Source organism: Passer domesticus, chromosome 1, assembly GCF_036417665.1.
Source record: "Passer domesticus isolate bPasDom1 chromosome 1, bPasDom1.hap1, whole genome shotgun sequence".
Taxonomy (NCBI): Eukaryota; Metazoa; Chordata; class Aves; order Passeriformes; family Passeridae; genus Passer; species Passer domesticus.
Genome location: NC_087474.1, coordinates 2,473,466 through 2,480,063, shown reverse-complemented (window position 1 = coordinate 2,480,063; position 6,598 = coordinate 2,473,466).

Sequence of the window (6,598 nt, the reverse complement as noted above, 5' to 3'; positions counted from 1 at the left end):
CAGACCCACTGCTGTCTCCTGAAAACCCTGAGCTGAATGCCAATATCAGCTGGAAATTAAGATGGAAGTGGGAAAGTTTTGGACAAACATGGAAAGAAATTGCTGGAACAGTTTTTCAATCAGAGCAGTGAAAGCTAAAGAAGTTGACAAATTTTGCATTCTTATTTTGTGCTTAATTTGTTTTCATTCTAATCCAAGTAAAGATGTTGTGAGATTCTCAGACTTATCCTTGATAAGTCTTCTTCCTGGTCCAAACAACATCCTCAAGCAGTTCCCAGGCTCAAGAAGCAATGTCTAAATCTCTGTTGGTGAGGTGCTCAGATCAGTGTAGTGGTTATGGAAACAGAAATATTTGTGATGAGGATTCAACAAATAAACTTTGCGCTATGGGGGTTGCATCAAATTAAATCCAGTCTAGTCCCAGGGATGGGACCTTAGTGGTGGGAGCACATTAATTTCACTTTTGGAGTCATTTAGTCATGGAATGGTTTGGGTTGGAAGGGTCTTCAAGGTCCAGCAAATTCCAGCCCATGGGCAGGGACACCTTCCACTATCCCAGGCTGCTCCAAGCCCTATCCAGCCTGGCCTTGGGCACTTCCAGAGATCCAGGGACAGATGTTCCTGTGTCAGCTTCATAACATCTCAAAGCAAAACAGATTTCTGGTTTAAATACATGCCTAATTTTCTTATTTTGCTCATTTAGTTCTCTGACAGGAAAAAAGAAGAGTGAATTTTCATATGTTCTTCATTAGAGAGCACAGAATACCTGAGGAAGTACCAGCTGGGGGAAATCTAGGTAAAGAAGAAGAAAAAAAAATGGGAAACAGAGTCTTTGATAACCTGATTTGTTCTTCACTGCAAGAAGGCAAGAGACAAAAGCATTTGAAATATGTGGAGACTGAGAAATAGCAGGGAACAAGACAGAGGCATGACTGAAGCTTTAAAATTCAGTATTTAGAAGTTCAGTAGTCCACAACTGATAAACTCACTGAGTTATCCCTTTTGGTTCTCTGTAGTGCAAGAAATGTTTTATCCAAAGGGTTCTGACATTCTCAGTAAACAGGTTTAACATGAGGGATGTTTTCTGCCTCTGATCCCGTCCTTCCATCCCCAAGAGACAGCAATGACAAATAGGTTTCCACAATGTAGCAGAAGGAAAGTTTAGCTTTCTTAGCTGGCTTAGCTTGAAAAGACAGGTGTCTGCTAAGGAAGGCAGGAGCCTCTCTTGAAATGGAAAATGTAAATCCCTCCTCTCCAAATTGTTATAATTTTGAAATTAAGGGGCTCTCAGGCAAAGAGATGGGAGCAGGAATAACAGTTCATTATTAAGGAAGAAAATAAAAATACAAATAACATAGACAATTCAATAATAGAAAACAAACCACTGCCAGAGTGAGAGCAGAAGCTGAGCCCTGTGTGTCAGGGTGGTGGCACAGTCCCATCCCATGGGGGCTCAGCCCTCCTGCAGTGCCAGCTGTGCTTCTGCTGGAGCAGGGATCCTGCACAAGGCTGCAGTTTTCCTCTCCAGCTCCAGGGCTGCTGCAGATGGGCCTGCTCTTCCTCTGGGAATGCAGGGCAGAAGAAAGCTGCTCCTCTGGGAATGCAGTGGGCAAAGGCTGCTGTGCTGTTCCAGGCTCAGATTGTATCCAGGTAGGAATGCTTGGCTCCTGCCCTGGGCGGAGCATCTCCCCATGGGATGCTGGAATTTGATCAGCCCTGCAGGGACACTCAGTGGCCATGGACAGCAGAGATCTCCTGGAGGGAGGATTGGCTGTGGGAGAGATAAAGAAAACTGCCCCATGAACAGAGGATAGCTGCCCCAGCTCTGACATACAGCAAATAGAATACACACCTCCATTTTCCAACCTAAGACAAAAGCTCTTCCTCACTCTCCAATTTTTCTCTCCCTAGTCACTCATGTACTGCCTGACAAGGAAAGATCTGCTGTATTATTGCTTTTTGTTCCTTTTTAAAAATTATTTTCTTTGATTGTTTTTCCCCAAGGTTCCAAAGGAAAAGCAGAAGTATAGAAGAAGACTAAAATGCATCACAAGTTTGGCAAAGACAAAGGACACATAAAAGCAGTGAGGAAAGAAAGTCCAATCTTAGTCCTTGATGAAGTCAATGAAGAACTAAAATGATCTTGTTCTCTCTGGGGTTACATTTGTCACTTTAATTCATGTCGGGGAAGAAATATTAAGATGTTTTGTGTCTGTATTGGCCAATTCAGGTCACCAAATGGCTCAGCCCCAATGCCAACACTTTTCTGAGTCCAGCAGTCAGTCCTTGCTTTAGCCAAGAGACTTTAGATGAATATTTGAGCCACATTTTGTGTAGGTATTTCACAGCCACCAGATTTGCATGTTCTGGTTTGAACTTCTGGAGATTATCTCATTTCTGGTTCCAACAGTAAGGAACTCTAAGGGTTCTTATTGTATTTTTAAAGGAAAAAATACAAAATTAATCCTTATTTTTTTCCCAAGTTTTAAAAATCCTTTATTAACACAAATACATATTGAAATTTACAATTTAGCCCTTCTAACACAGAGCTGCACAAAGACTATGGGGAAGAAATAGTAGAAATAGAAAGTATAAGTGGGAAGTCTTCAAGGCTCAAAAAATAATAACAAATGCAAAACACCCAAAATGGGATTTTTGCTACTTTTTTGTTCTCTCTCCTCATGAGGTTTTCCAAATGTATCAGAGAAAAAATTGTGCTTCTCAGTAAGACAAGTATGGTAACAGCCACCCCAAAAACAATTTGTGTGGTTTAGAAGCAGCACTTCCAAATGAAAAATGCAGGATCAAGCAGAAGTCATAAAATAGGCTGGATTTAGGTTTGAATTTTCAGTACAATATTATCTGCAGGTGGTTTGTTGGTTCATACACTCTTTACCTGATAATAAATGTGATTTTTCTTTTCCTCTTGGTCAAAAACACAGAAGTTACCTTCCAGCAGTGATCAGGGATCTCACTTCTTCAGCAAATATTGTTCCTTTTTGCAGGTGTCAAGGTGTGTTCTCATTTTCCCCTCAGCTTTTACTCCAGCACTAAATTTATATTCTCTGTATTCCAGTAAATAAAAAAGGTTTTACTATTTTTGATATAGCTGAAAAGATCTTGCCTTCCTGGGCTCTTTATTGTTCATTTTCTTTATTCAGAACTGTGTTTCAAGCGAGTTTATTTTTATCACACTGAACTATGTATGCATTCAAGCTTTAAAAAGGAGTAATTATGGCTCAGCTTCAAGTCTCAAAAAAGTTTTGATTCAGACATTGCAGAGCTCTGAAAGATGAACTTTCTCTTTGCAAAATGTCACTCACATTAATGACTGATTTTGCTCATTTTTCTGTATATAATAATTTGTCATTCTTAGCAATTAATCTCTATTTTCTTTCATTAGAGACCAGCCTTCAAAAATGCTGGTAATTCAGCCAGTGTTTATATTGGAAATTTGTGAAATGAAGAGAAAAAGATGATCTTTGAGTGAGTGCATTGGCAGAATGGGAACATAAAGCTGCTATTAAAATTGATATTACTTAATGTCACACAACTGGGATTTGCTAAGACTGTTTGTTCAGGAAAAAGAATTAAGAAAAAGTAATAAGAAAAAGAGTTATTCAAAGTCCAGTAACTCCCTGAGGTGTATTATAATGGAAAAGAGTGATTTTATTTTTATTTTTTAACCTCTGCATGAATTTGATTTCAGTCCTGTAGACTTTCAAAATCCAAGTTGGACCACATACCTAAAATTTTATTTTGCTGGAAATTCAAGCAGTGTTAAGTGTCCTGTAGGATGGAAAATATCCTGAAATAAATTGTAGGAATGCACACAGGTTCTTTTTAATCTCCTTTCCAATGCTCCTTAATCCAAGCCCAAATAATACCCAGATTGGAGACTATCCCAGCATCCCAAACACTACAGATACAGCACAAGGAATTTTATCCATTGATTCATCATCCTGGGATAGTGGGAAGTGTCCCTGCCCATGGCAAGGGATTGGAACAGGATGGGCTTTAAACAAACACAAACCATTCTGTGATTCTATAATTTTTTTAACTGGAAAATAGCAGTTGAGGAAGTTAAACCATTGTACATTAATTTTGTTTTGTCATTGTAATTCAGTTCAAGGAATAAAAATAACAAAAATATTTGTGCAAAAAAAGCAGAGTTTTGGTCCCTGTTAGCATCAGTCAATAGTGAAGCATTTGGACCAAATAATCTCATTCTAAAATAGTGCCTAAAACTCTTCTGGGACCATCCTAAAAAAGACTGGGACCATCCTTAATTTCAAGCAGGCACCTAAGCCACTAGGTGTCTGGGCTAGGAGTCTTCAGCACTGGAAAAAATGGGTGGAAAAATGTCCCACCTAATTTATCAATTTTACACTGTTGAACCTGGCAGTGTCAGGTTTATGGTTGAACTCAGTAACCTAAAGAATCTATTCCAGCCCAAATGATTCTATGATTATTTACATCAGATTTCCAAATCCTATAATTTTTACAATTTCAGCATGGGTAGAAAATTTTATATTGCCCAGCACTGGAACCCTAACACCTCATCTCAAAATAATAACACAATAATACTTTTTTTCCTGACATGCTGGTGATAGTTTTAGCTCATGAGACATAAACACAGGTTTTCTGCTTGACTTTTTCTTTCTATTTTTTCTTCTGTTTCGTTCAATTCATGAACTCTGAATTACACACCATGTTTCCTACTCAGACCTAAGCCTGAGAGAATCAGGAAATATTTTCTTTATTGTCCCAACATGACCCATTCTGTGATTCTCTGATAATTTCAGTACATTTGGTGTTGAAGTTTTGCAGCTTGTCTGCCTTTTCTTGTTTTGTTTTGATGAAGGTGTTTTCCAGGCTCCATGTGCAATTCTAAAGGCCAACAGCAGACTTTTTTCTCAACACCATCTTCATGGAAAGATTTTGTTTTGTAAAACAAACAGATCAAATGCCTGGATCAGAAGATCTCTTAGCACATGCCAGTATTTGCAATAATAAACATGTCTCTTGGAATTACTCTGGATATTTCACAGGTGTCCTGGAGAAAAGCAGGATAAATTTGAGTTGCAGCATCCCTGAATGCTTTGGCAGCTGAGAATGCCAGTCCATGTTCCAGGATCCAAGATATGAACAAATCATGGTGAAGATCTCTGGGTTTGGCAGCATTTCCTTTCTTTTCCCTTATTTAAACCCTTTCACATTGACAATGGGTCTGGCATAACTTCACAAAATGATTTATTGAGAAAAAACATATAATGGTAAATGCTTTTAGCCATTGTTAATCTTCATCACATATCAGGCATCAGCTCCATCCCTAAATCTAGTCCAGCACTCTTATCCCAATATCCCCATGACAATGAAAAGTAAACATTATTCAGAGCCAAAAGCAGAGTGAAAAATAACCACTGCTGTGAAATTCCAATAATCAGGGATATTTACCTGCTCTCTTGGACTTTTCAACTGAACCTGAAAGCTGGAAAAACAGAAATGTCCAGGCTGGCCAGGGAAATGGGAAACTCTCCAGGAGTCAGAGAATGTTGTCAGCCTTGAAAGATGAAGACTGAGAGGGAACAGGCTGGGTGGAAGCAGAAGGAGAGAGATTTAAATTAAAAGCCACCGAGGTTCAGGATAAAGCAGGTAGAAACGGAATATCAATGCATATAGAATGGAAATTAGAGGATTTATAGTTTTCAGGGCTTTGTGACAGCCTCTCAAGAAGAGGAGGGAAACAAAGGCCAGCTGCATTCAAAGCACAGAACAATACATTTTTGAAGGGAATTATGAAGTACCAAGGCTGTGACAAAGAGGGTTTGAACTGGATTGTTCAGAAGTTTCCTATTTTTATCTTTCCACCCCTCCAAATCAGAGAACACCAGAATTAATTCACTGGGAATAAAATAAGCAGCTGAACACATATACATATGTATATATATATCTACACATACACACACATACACATATATATATATATATATATATATATGGAATGTGCCTAGCCTTGTTAAAAAACATTAAATTGAGAGATATCCAAAGTTCAATGGGAATTTAAACTGTACCCAACAATGTCCAGTGGAAAAGGAGAGGGATTTTACACAAGGGAATGTGTGATAACACAAGAGGAAAAGGCCTTAAGATGAAAGAGTAGATTTAGATTAAATACAATAAATAAAGAATAAATTCCTTATTGTGAGGATAATTTCTTCCTAATTTCACTGAAATGTCTGGTGAAATATCAGCTGTGTGCTGCACAATGTTTGCCAACAGTGATTCTGGTGTTTTGACTTAGCACCCCTCATCCCACAGCTGAAGAACATTTGTAGGCAATTAATTTAGATTGACTACGCATCCTAAAAGGGGAAATATTTCTGTCTTTCTGAAATGTGGGATTTCTTCTGGATGCCCCCACACTGCGCAAAGACGAGTCACAAAAATAATGAGACAGATCAAGTCCAGCCCTGTTTTTGAGCCCAGGTTTAACTCAGTTCAAATGTCACTCCTGCAAAAGCCAGAGTGAAACTTTGTCCAGCTCAGACCTCACAAATGAGCAGCAGGCAAACAGGGAGAGCTGCCTTTGCACAGC